We start from the raw sequence: 13,470 nt of genomic DNA, 5'->3' as shown, positions 1-13,470 counted from the left end.
CATAACAATTAGTGTCACATTCATATAAATAATAACATATGAACCACAGTTCCTGTATCCTTGTTACACCACTAGCGTAGTGCATTATATCTCAGTGTAAGTCTAGCCAGTCTGCTCGAGTCCAGTAGCATCTGTTAAAAAATTCATAGTTAATCAACTGGAATTTTAACAAACAGTAGTATGCCATTTCAGTATGACCTGCTTCCACATTTCTTTCTTGATCATCCTGCCTGGGTCTTTCCCGTGCCACTTTAAGCCCACTAAAATGATGTGCATTGGCGTCTCTCTCTATATAGTCATACTGTGTATGGCATCTCTCTAATATAGGCATGGCGTCTCTCTCGGCATAGAAAGCTTTAAATTATTTGGAGGTATTTACGAAAGCCAGTGTTCAACAGGTTGTAAGTTTGTTTCAAGTGACTAAATGAGACCACATGTTCTCTCTCATAAGGTTATCAATACCATATATAGGGCCCTATTTTAACGATCTGAAACGCAAGTGTCAAAGCGCAAAGCGCAAGTAACTTTGTGGGCGGGTCTCGGCGCTGTTGCTATTTTCCCGGCGGGATAAATGACTCTTGCGCCAGGCGCAAATCTAAAATGGGTTGGTCTGAAGTAGCTTCATTATTCATAGGTGTGGTTTGGGCGTAACGTGAAATAAACCAATCAGAGCGTCATCTCACATTCCCTTTAAGAGCAGATGCGCTTTTTCCATAGCGGATTGCTATTGTAACGGCGGATTTGCCAGGCGCGCGCCAGCAGCGGTTCACAGCCAAGGAGAGCAACGCTCTCGTCACGGCCGTAAAAGAGAGAAGTTACATTGAAATGGAGAAACCCACCCAAATTAACTTCGGTTAATTTGGGTAAATGTGTAAGCTAGATGTATGCTTTTATAATAAATTGTTTATCTATCTATCTATCTATCTATCTATCTATCTATCTATCTATCTATCTATCTATCTATCTATCTATCGTAATAATGTATGATTTGCAAAAATGAAAACTGCTGCTTCTGTGTAGATGAGAGAATCAAAGTGCGCGTTGTGCACAGGCTACATTGATTATGGCCAAGCATGCGCCCTTAAAATAGCATATGAATAACATGCGCAACGCGCCACTGACTTTAAACTATTTTTTCCTGGTTAGTGGCGCAATTGTTTTCTAAACCTGCAAAATAGCAAGAAGGAACGTTTGCGCCGGAACACGCCTCCTCTTTGCGCTGAACCGCCCCCGGGAGCGCAAGTGTATTTCTTAGTTAACCGACGTGCTTCTGTGGAGGGAAAAGTCCGCTTTGCGCGGGTGCAAAATAGGAATGATACATGCGTCGGTGTACAAAGTCACTTGCGCTGGGTGCAAGATAGGGCCCATAGTGTTTCTTGAGTAAAGAAAATGCTTTACTTATTCAAACAACCAGTTCTTTATTTACTCTTGCATTGCAAACAAGCAGAGACGGTTATAAGGTTTGACTGACAGCTCAAAGAGCCAATGAAATGACGAGGTTCAGTCACAAGCTCCTTTTACAGTTTTTCTGAATCTGAACCCCATTCTCTGAACCACATTCTCAATAGCCTAAACCAATTTGTCGAATAAATCACTCTTTCTGCAAAACATTAAACAAGTTCAGGCAGTTTAAACACTGTTGGCAAATCTCATGAACTCTTTTTGCAAAACTCTAAACACATTCTCACTCACTAAAACACATTATGCACTGTGATGCACTTATGTTTCAAAATTCTAAACACAGGCAGGCAAAAGTTAAACACAACTACAGTTGTCATCGATTACACACAACGACTCAAAATTGTTCACACTTATTTCTAATGATGAGACCAAACCAACTGTACATAATACAAGTTAGTTCAGAGTTCAGTACTGACTCAAAATGTTGCACTGCATGTTAATATCAACAACGGATGGAAATAATATAAGAGGTAGAGGAGGAAGAGTGTGTGTATACAGTTTTTTTCAATTGCTAACAAGCATTGTTCAATTCTGAAACAATTTGCTTTCAGACAAAATGCATTCAGTCACCACATTTTTCACACTTTTGTCATTCATACTCCACAAACTGCAAAAAACTATATATTTGCAGGATATTTTTCACATGCTAACACACTGCTTTCAAAACTGATAAAAGCACATTCAAATCAGAATGATGGCAAATTTCAAGCATTTCTGCAGTAATTATTTTGAAATATAGAAAATCTTAGCAGAAAATGAAATAATAATCATTCCAAGCTAATTGCAATTTCAGCTCAAAGCCAGCCCAGGTGTCCTGCTTTAGTCTCATCACCATGTTCTAGTAAAAGGGGATAGCTTGGAACTGATTTTGTTTGGAAATATGGATCACAGATGACAGGTTAGTGGGGAAAGAGGAGTGTAACGAGGGAGAGAGCGTGGAGGACAAAGGAGATGAAGACCAAGAGTGGTGATATCTGATGAAATAAGGGCCACAGTTATTGACCATGTCTCACTTTGAGAAAGGCCGGACTAAGGGTGCAACAAAATCTGCCCCGCTCAACAGTTGCGTCAATAGTACGAATTGTCCGGCAAAACAACAGATGGGATGATACATATTACAGTACAATACAATATGTCTAAATTTTGAAACCTATTACAATACAGTAATTGTGTTTTAGGATCCAAAGGTTGCCTTAGAGAGGAGGGAGAGGCAGAATCTGACATGGTAATTGCCAACAATGCAATAAAACTGCGGGAAAAGTGCCAGCAGACAATATCACTTTTGGAAATGTGAATATGGTCAGCACAACGACAATTGCCAGAGTCCTAGAGAAACATAAAATAAGGATGAAGCAATTGTACACTGTACCCTTTGAGAGAAACAGTGAACGAGTGAAAGAACTCCGGGATCAGGATGTCCAGGTAAGAAACAGGGTACACACACACATGCAGTTATGCATAATGTAAATTACTGTAAAACTGTCAGTAATTTAGAGGGTAATGGAGATGGAAGCCTTTTATCTCCGTGGATGAAGCCGGATTCAACTTGGCAAAAACACGACACAGGGGAAGAAATGTGATTGGACAGAGAGGAACCGTGGATGTCCCAGGCCAGAGAGAGCTAACATCACGATGTGTGTATCGCTGTCCAATGATGGTTAGCTGTTACACAAACCACTCATCGGCCCCTACAATACAGAGAGGCGTATTTCTTTTCTGAATGACCTGCATAATCAGCTTGTGCCAGCAGAGGAGAGAAGGCGAGAGCATCAAACTGCTCTACCTTCGCTGATGTGTGGGATAATGTGGCGTTCCAGCGCTCTGTGCAGTCACAGACTGGATCGCTGCACATCCCAGGACGTCAGTATTATTCCTGCCTCCATACTCCCCCTTCCTAAACCCCATAGAGGAGTGTTTCTCTGCATGGAGGTGGAAGGTTATGACCACCAGATGACTTTACTGGAGGACATCTCTCCTGAAGACTGCCAGGGTTGGATTAGACATTGCCAGAGAAGACATCAGATGTGATGTTGATGAGAACATGTGGCCTAATGCAAAAGAGAGGGAGGACGAGAACCTTCACAGGACTTTACAATGAGTGATTAGACTACACGTGTTGTTGATGTGTTGACTTTCTTTTTTCTTTTTTCACCTATTTACAGTATTTTCACAAATAAAGCACTATATTCAATTTCTGATCTTTCATTCTTGTTGCATACATATGCTTTAGTACATTCAATAAATAAAAAATCTGTTATTCTATAATGAAATACTGTTTATGTGAAAATTCATTCAAAAACTTTAAAAATAAAAGTTCATAATTGATGTAATGCTCCCTGTTGCTAGTGTTGTTTAGGTCGGTGTGTTATGAGTGACATGCATGTTTTCTGAATGAGAATTTGTTGCCAGTGATTGGTGGAACGATCTCATTTTGAGACATGATGAAGTGTTTTGTTGGTCTGAGTGAGTTTGGAGGTTAGATGAACTGTTTGGCCAAAATTAATGTTGGTAATGCAGACTGTATGAAGAGTTTTGAATATGTGGTTTCAGTATTGAACAATGCTTGTTAGCACTTGAAAACACTGTAAGAGATGTATGAGGAGAAAGAGGAGGATGAGCATGGAGAATGTTGTCAAGGCTGGATCTGGCTTTAGTTTATTTTTTTTACAGTGTTGTGGACAATGTCCTCAGGCCGAACCCAACATGAACACACAGGGCCCTATCTTGCACCCAGCGCAATTGACATTGTACAGCGACGCATGTATCATTCCTATTTTGCACCCGACGCACAGCGGACTTTTCCCTCCACAGACGCACGTCGGTAAACTAGGGAATGAACTTGCGCTCCCGGGGGCGGTTCAGAGAAAAGAGGAGGCGTGTTCCGGCGCAAACGTTCCCTGGTGCTATTTTGCAGTTTCAGAAAACAATTCCGCCACAGACCAGGAGAAACCTCGTCTAAAGTCAGTGGCGCGTTATTCAGAGGCTATTTTAAGAGCGCATGCTTAGCCATAATGTAGCGTGTGCACAACACACACACACTTTGCTTCTCTCATCTACACAGACGCAGCAGTTCACATTTTTAGAAAACCATACATTATTACAAGGAAAAACATTAACACACGAGGGAAATCATTGTGGTGTCCATGAAGATGTGAAAAAAATAGTCATAAATCTAGCTTACACATTTACCCAAATTATTATACGCCTGTTTAACCGAAGCTAATTTGTGTGTGTTTCTCCATCCCCAATGTCACTTCTCTGTGTTTTACGGCCCTGACGAGAACGTCGGTCTCCTCGGTTGTGAACCGCTCCTGGCGTGCGTCTGGCAAATCCGCCGTTATAATAGCAATCCGCCATGGAACAAGCGCGCCTGCTCTTAAAGGGAATGTGAGATGACGCTCTGATTGGTTTATTTCACGTTACGCCCAAACCACACCTATGAGTAATGAAGCTACTTCAGACCAACACATTTTAGATTTGCGTGATCCGAGATCCGCCCACAAAGTTACTTGCGTTTCGCGTTTGATACTGTTACGAACCGCTCCGAGACACGAAGGTTGAGATCCAAATGCAGCTTTATTGTATGGGGCAATCCAGAATCGTAATCAGATGTACAGGCAAGAGTCATACACAGACAGGCAGTCAAAACAAAGAAACAAACAAAGAAACAAACAAAGAAACAAAACAGGCAGGGACCAGAGGCAAGAGAGTAATCCAGGGAACAGGGCAAGATATCCAAAACCAAGAGACAAGAAAACCAGGAGAATGCTCAGAAATGCAGTGTAACACAAACAAGACTTCACAGGGAATGAATGAATGTACAAGGTATAAATAGGCTGAGACTAACAGGGTAATAAGATACAGGTGAATGCAATCAATGATAATGAGTCCGGGCAGTGAGTTCTGGGAAATGTAGTGTGAGTGAAATATGATAGTCTGGTGTGGAGTGCCCTCTGGTGGCACTCAAGGGTACTCCCGATGGTGACCGTTACAGATACTTGCGTTTCAGATCGTTAAAATAGGGCCCATGATCCTGAAGCAGAATCAGTCCCTCTCACTGACTTTTGATTTTTTTGTTTTTTTTTACTGTGACCTTTTTGACTTTTGCAGTTGGGTCGCTGTATTTTCGCAGTACACAAGTGCTGAACAGACATTCAATACTATACAATATTCAGTACAATACTACACTTGCAGTGCATACAGTATACAATTTATCCACCTTACTACTGTAAGTGATCATTACTATACTTTTTTACGTAATTGCAAAATTTGTTTACTTTGTTACCATATACTTGTTTTTCTGTATCTGCATGCTCTGGATTCTGTGCTCTCCATTTTTGGATGCAGTGTCTCATTTATGATCTGTAGTGTTTATAAAATTGTGTGTATGATCTGAAATGTTTGATAAAATGGTTTTGAGGCGATTGTTTGATTTTTCCAGAAGATGTTTTAAATCTGATCCTGTGGAACAGAACTCATCGAGAACTCATCGAGACTTGGTCAAAGAAATAACACAATGCATTTCCATTTCCATTTCCCAGACGCTTTTATCCAAAGTGACTTACAAATGAGGAATACAACAAGCGATTCATCACAAAGAGCCAATAAACACGAGAAGTGCTGGTAATACAAAGTCCCAGACATCGTTTGGAATAGTACAAGCAAGAATAGAGAGAGATTAAGGAATAGTGAAAGCATATAGGGGAAGACTTTTCTGGTTTTTATCTGAGGGAAGAGATGAGTTTTCAGTTGTTTCTTGAGTATAGTCAGGGATGAATGAGAAAGGGTCTAAAAATGTACAAGTGGCATAAGACTATAGTCACTTAAGCCCTCATAATATGTGTTGAATCATTTACAAAGATCACTAAGAACATTGTGAATTGGTGCACAACTACCGACTACTGAAACTACTACTATTTTCTTTTTGAATGAACTCTTCTTTTAATAATGAATTATTCTCATACATTTTTATCTCTATATAGACATGTTGTTACTGAAGTGTAAATAAATGAGCGCTGACATGTTAAATAGGAATGAATGCACTGGAAGATGTTTTACTACAAACAATCCTGCTTTATCTAAAAATAAACAGCATGGGTTCCCAGGATGATTGTAAACTTTTTGTGTGTGTGGAAAAGAGGAATGCCCAATTTTTTGCTCTTTTTTTTTTCCTTTCCTATTTCTTTTTCAAAAAACCTTCAAAGCCGAAGTTGTTCAAAGGGCCGGGGTTTGGGAGGAGGACCAGACAGGGCTGTTTTTAATTCATCCTTCTTAATTAACAGTCTGGGCAGCAGCTCCTGAACACTGAGGCTTGACTCACTGTTTTCTCTTATTTTCCCTAAACAGAGCAAGGGTTCAGCATGAGAACGAGTGCTGGGAAGAGAGGGTGTTTAACACACTTCCTCATGCATCTCTGCCACCTTTATTCAGATCCTCTTTTCAACATTTTGCTATAATACAGTTTTTTTTTTTTTTTTTTTTCTTCAACAAACAAATTCCTTACTTGTCACACAGTTTCTGAAACCTGCCACTCAAACACCAGAAACACACACCAAATCTGCAAAACCATACACTAATGTTCTTGGCCTTCGACTCATTTTTCACTTTCATAAAACACCTTTTGTAAACCACATCACACAATTCTCTATGTAACACACAAAAATATAACAAAATGTCAAAATGCCACAGTAATTCATCAGTTCCTCACACACACTCCTCACATGTGCAAACACTCATTGCTTTACTGAACACCAGCCAATCATGGCTTTAGAATAGGCCTATAACAGGTCAAAGGTCGAGTTATAGATCTTTCAGACTGTGTAATACTGTATTCACAAACACAAATGCTTACAGTAAAAAATACAAATAGTTTGGTTTCAATCTTGCTTTCGTGTTTACCGTGAATTTTTCAACATCTCTCTGACAATTACTTTCAATCTTGTACAGAAATGTACAGAAGCTCATGAAAGAAGAGCTTTAGGTGTTGAATAACTGTGTGTGTATATGATATATCCAAACATATAATATTATGGCAAAGGTGTTTCCAACATAAGACAAATGTTTGCTTTTGAGATGTTTGTGATATTTTGAATGCAGTGCTTCATTTTGCAAGAGATGTGAGGCATTTTGCATTTTGTGTGCAATTCTTGGATTTGTGTGTAAAGTTTTGGAAAAAAAGGCAACATTTTGAAAATATGTGTAAGTAGTAAAAAAAAACTAAAAAAACATAATCCAACCATACTGTAGTTGTTTAGATTTTAAGGGTTGCTAAAAGTTTTTTTTTTTAAGAGAGAATATCAAAAAAAGGTTTTATGGTGTATTCAAACTCAATTCTCTTAATTGGTTCTTTTGGTCTGGACCCAAAAAGAAAGTAATGCATCTCACTTTTATTGGCTATTAAAAGTATTTTTTTGTTTTGTTTTATCTTTAGGTCTGGTGTTAAAAATGAGCTTGTATAATTTTTCTTTTTGAGTCTGGACCAAAAGAACAGAATTCCAACCTTAGTAATGCAGCTTTGAAGTGACTTATGAAAGTGAACCAAGAAACACACTTACTATTACAGTTTTTTTTCAACTGCTTACACACATCTTCAAATCCAAGAATTGCACACAAAATGCAAAATGCATCTCATCTCTTGCAAAATGAAGCACTGCATTCAAAGTATCACAAACATCTCAAAAGCAAACATTTGTCTTATGTTGGAAACACCTTTGCCATAATATTATATTTTTGGATATATCATATACACACACAGTTATTCAACACCTAAAGCTCTTCTTTCATGAGCTTCTGTACATTTCTGTACAAGATTGAAAGTAATTGTCAGAGAGATGTTGAAAAATTCACGGTAAACACGAAAGCAAGATTGAAACCAAACTATTTGTATTTTTTACTGTAAGCATTTGTGTTTGTGAATACAGTATTACACAGTCCGAAAGATCTATACAGTACCTCGACCTTTGACCTTTTATAGGCCTATTCTAAAGCTATGATTGGCTGGTGTTCGGTAAAGCAATGAGTGTTTGCACATGTGAGGAGTGTGTGTGAGTGTGTGTGAGTGTGTGTGTGAGGAACTGATGAATTACTGTGGTGTTTTGACAGGTTGTGTTTGAAAAAGGAAATCAAGAGACTTCCTGTTAGATCTTTGTGTGTTACAAAGAGAATTGTGTGTTGTGATTTGCATAAAGTGTGAAAACTGAGTCGAAGGCCGAGAATTTGTGTATGGTTTTGCAGATTTGGTGTGTGTTTCTGGTGTTTGAGTGTCAGGTTGGGAAATTGTGTGACAAGTAAGGATTTTGTGTGTAAGCAGTTGAAAAAAACTGTAACCATTTTTCCAGCTTCCCCTTTTCCCAGATGTACCATTTTGTGTATTTCCGTTCTTGACACCGTGGCGATAGTGAGTCTCTCAGCTAGTTTAATTCTGCCGTCAGACTGTAATTAGAATAAACGTCTTCTGATGGGAGACGGTTCTGACAGGCATGACTTCACTGGTTCCCATGCTGTGGACACATCAGTCTTCTACATCAGCTGAGCTTTCACCTGTGATCAGTGCTCAACATCTCAACATCTCACTGATTGGCAGCACTAATTACAGCGAGCCGCCAGCTCTCCATGTTCGCACCAAACCCTGTGCTCTGACCTGACATGCCTTTCCCGGTCAGAGTCTGACTGATGTGTTTAAACATCGATCCGGTCACTGTTTTGGAGAGCAGTCTACACTGAACGTGTAACAGGGACTGTGGCCACACACTTGTGGTGATTACTTTCTGGCAAGGATTGCAAATTGTGTCAAATTTTATTGTGTCAAATTAATTGCTTTTTAGGATATTATCTTTCATGTAGTGTGTAGTAGAGCTTTTTGTGAATGTAAAAGGTCTGCAAAGTTTTAAAGATCAAACTGTAAAAGATTCAGATATGATAATGAGCGTTTGCTTTTGGACCAATCAGAGCAGCCTGAGCCATCTGACCAATCAGAGCAGAGCAGCTCTCAGAGAGGCGGGGTTTAAAACAATAATGTTCTAGGTTCTATCAACCGCATTTGTGACACAATATGGATGATTAAAGAAAACTAGTTTGACTCACCTGATCAACAACAAAGTTTATAGCAGCTGCGCCTATGATGGCAACATTTACATCATATCTCAGATGGAGTGGAAGGCAAACATCCAAATATAAAAAATATTCACTTTTTCCATGTTTCTAATCAGTGATTCTAATTGCAATGTCTTGCAACATTCTGCTCTTTCTTTGTGTCTTCACATTATGCAATAAACTTTGAATAGCAGTGTTTAATCACTTGGGGAAGATACAATTAAAGGCAAACAAAATCAGTTTGTCATATAGCTTGCATCATTAGTTTCTTACAGCTCTCTAGAAACTGCAAACCTTTATCTTTTACTCTCCACACTTTCATTTATCTCCTTTCAGTAAGCCAGTGGTGTCCGTCAGTCAGCATTCCCTGCTGGTTTAGTTGATGACAGCAGAAAGCTTCACTATAGCAATTTTTCGTACTTATAAATGTTTAGTTCAGTGTCCATATCAGTAGCAAAATGTGCCGTTAATTTCATCGTCAAATGAATGAATTCTAAGTGACTGTGCAATTGCAGCTGAAATTAATGCAGGAAAAAAATTAATTATTGCAATATGATTTTTGAAGGCAACAGCATAAAACCACAGCCATCATTGTCTATATAACTAATATAAGGCTTTCAGTCGTGTAAGGCCTTACTTGTGCTTGAATGTAAAGAGAGAGAGACCAACAGTCAAATATACATATTATATACAAATAAATAAATTCAGTGGTGTGATCGACTAATCAGAAAGTATTCCAGAGAATCATGTAAATCGACATTAAGGATTTATTTGATAAATTCAGAAAAAAATATATCTTTAACTCATTTGGATTCTTTTCCTGTTTGTATTCAGATGTAGTGCTACCAGTCTCCTTCGGCAAGAGAATATAAGATGAATGTGAAAGTTGAATTTGTTCTCTGACTATGAACTCCTTATATATTAGGTGCCTAATGTAGCGTGTCCGAGGCTCTCAGTGTGTGTGCAGCGCTAGAACGGAATAGTAGGAGGCAAATGGAGATGCCATCACTCAATCTCACAAGTGATTAGACCGCCAGAGACTGTGCTTTGCTCTCAGCTGATTTCTCTCACCCTTAGGGAGAATGTTATAGTGTTTTGTCTTATTATCAGAAGAGGGAGAGGAAATGATCACCCCATTATGAACTCATTAGGGTTGTAAATTCACAAAAAAATCAATCAATCACTCAATCAATCAATCAATCAATCAATCAATCAATCAATCAATCATTTAATCACTGACTCAATCACTCAATTACTCAATCAATCAATCAACCAATCAATCAATCAATCAATCGATCGATCAATCAATCAATCAATCAATCAATCAATCAATCAATCAATCAATCAATCAATCAATCAATCAATCAATCAATCAATCAATCAATCAATCAATCAATCAATTGGGGCCTGTTATCATGTAGACTTTATTACTGTAGATTTGATCCAAGCCAGTGATGTTAGCATGCCTTTGAGATCTGCTTGTATGTCATGTGTGTCTTAACTTCTTAGGTACAAAGAACAGAGAATCTGTAATGGAAATTGTTGAGTTTCAATCAATTCATAGTTTTCACGTGATATCACACCCTACACCTGCTTAGACAGCTGGGTAAAAGTGACAGTGTAGAACGATTTACCCAATGCTTTATTTATTTTTGCTCAACTTTGGCATGGATAAAGACACTCAGGACCTTGTTGCCCTTCTGGCTTTTTGAATTAAATGGCGCTCCGATTACAAACAATTGAACATATATGCTGGCATCAGGAAAACATGCATTGGTAGACACACAGTTGTAATCAAGTATCAGTGGAGGTGGTGAGGACTAAAACTAGCTTCATTTACAACATTGGGTCTTTAAAATAATTAATTTTAGGCTTTTCCATATAATAGCTGTGTTTACATGGTAATAATGACTTTTGGAGGGTGCGTAAAATAAAGATCTAAATTAAGAACCATTTGTGCGAAACATTATATTGTCTCTTCAATATGATCCTCTTATTGGTGTACAACTTATACAGACTGATGTCTGACACTGACATTGACTGGCAGTAGAAGAAGGTTAAACGTGTTACTGTAAGTGTGGGGGAAATGTACAGACAACATTATTCCGTCGCATTTGAGACTGTCATTAATAGGTTAAGTTTATGAACATGCAAATTATTTCTTTAGAATTGCAGTGTCTGCAGAGCTGCAGTATCATGCTCAACCAGACCTTTGTAAATTAGTAAGTTATTCATTAATCATTACAAAGCGGTTTATGTTTCAGTAAGATTAAGGAGATCCTAATTGTAGTTTTTTTAATGTTGTAAATCTAATTTAGAGAGCTGAACTTCTTGCAAGATGTGTTATTTATGATAGGGGTGATTTCATAAACTCCATGGTGGTTTTATGCGACCTTGATATTTAACTTTTCTAATGGCCTAGTTCAGAGCAGTATTAATTACTGTGTATTTTAATCAGTTTTTGTCTTGTCATGTTTTAATTTGAGGGAAAGATTTTGAGTGTAATATGGTAGCACAACGGAGAACTGGTCTAGTGGGATTAGCCTTATGCCTAGCACATATTCTGATACGCTTGTAAACACGGTCTGGACTTTAAAGCAAGGCAAGGTTTTGCAGTTGACATTATTGCTAATAGTACATATATCATTCTGCTTTACCTAGTTAGCTGTGCCATTTCACCAGTGCACAGGTGTAAAGCTGTGATGGTGGCCGGTTAGCTGTGTTTCGGGGGAGGTGGGTTTGAGTGGCTGGAATGAATTAAGCCTATTATTCACACAAATAATGCACAATGCAGAATTTATGCTTGTAATTTGATTCAAACTTAAAAAGTGTATTAAAATATAAACAATGGAAATTGAGAGGGAAGAGCCAATGTGGAGCCAGACTGAGGTGGAGCTGATGGAGGTGCAGATCCAGGCGGAGCCGAAGATCTGGGGTGACACTGAAGGACTGGAGGGTCGAGGCGTAACCACAGGCTCACGGGACGGCGAAGACGGGGGCTCAGTCAAGTCACCTTCATTTATATAGCGCTTTTTACAATACAGATTGTTTCAAAACAGCTTTACAGTGATAATAGGAAAATCTAGCAGATCTAGAAGAACATAGTGTCATAGTCCAGCTTAAGTAAGTTCAGTGAAGTTCATTTTTGTTGTAAAAAAATATTAATTAACTTCATTTATCTATCTATATATATATATATATAGCCGCTCTGGAGAAATAATGGTATAATGATATAATGGTGTCAATGCAGGCAGATCAATAATATTGTTGAATAATAAGTATCCCCAACTAAGCAAGCCAAAGGCTCAGCAGACCAGGCTGGAGCCAGAGGGAAGGAAGAGCCCGGTGCAGTCGAAGGGCTGGAGGGATGAGGCAGAGCCGGAGGACCAGAAGTCAATGGCGCAACCACGGTTGAATGACGGATCACGGTGGAGCCGAGGGAGCATTGAGCCGAGGTGCAGCCGATGGGTCGGAAGGCTGAGGTGGAGCCGTGGGAGCATTGAGCCGAGGTGTAGCCGATGGGTCGGAAGGCTGAGGTGGAGCCGAGGGAGCATTGAGCCGAGGTGAAGACGATGGGTCGGAAGGCTGAGGTGGAGCCGAGGGAGCATTGAGCCGAGGTGCAGCCGATGGGTCAGAAGGCTGAGGTGGAGCCGAGGGATCCACACTCCAAGGCAGAGCTGACGACTGGGAGCCCAAGGCGGATCCGGGCAGCACGGCGGAACCACTGGATGAGCCGAGGGGTTGAAGGGAGACAGAGGAATAGGCTGTCTTTGGCAACGGAGGAGGGAGAGGGAGGCTGGGCGGGACCATCCACAATGAAGGAGACTTTGGGCTGGACAACAAAGACTTGGAGCCAAGTTTGACCAGCAACGACTTGGAGCTGAGCGTGACCAGTAATGACTTGGAGCCGGGCGTGAT

The sequence above is a fragment of the Leuciscus leuciscus genome (assembly GCF_965113295.1).
Source record: "Leuciscus leuciscus genome assembly, chromosome: 23".
NCBI lineage: Eukaryota > Metazoa > Chordata > Actinopteri > Cypriniformes > Leuciscidae > Leuciscus > Leuciscus leuciscus.
This window is presented reverse-complemented; position numbering follows the sequence as displayed.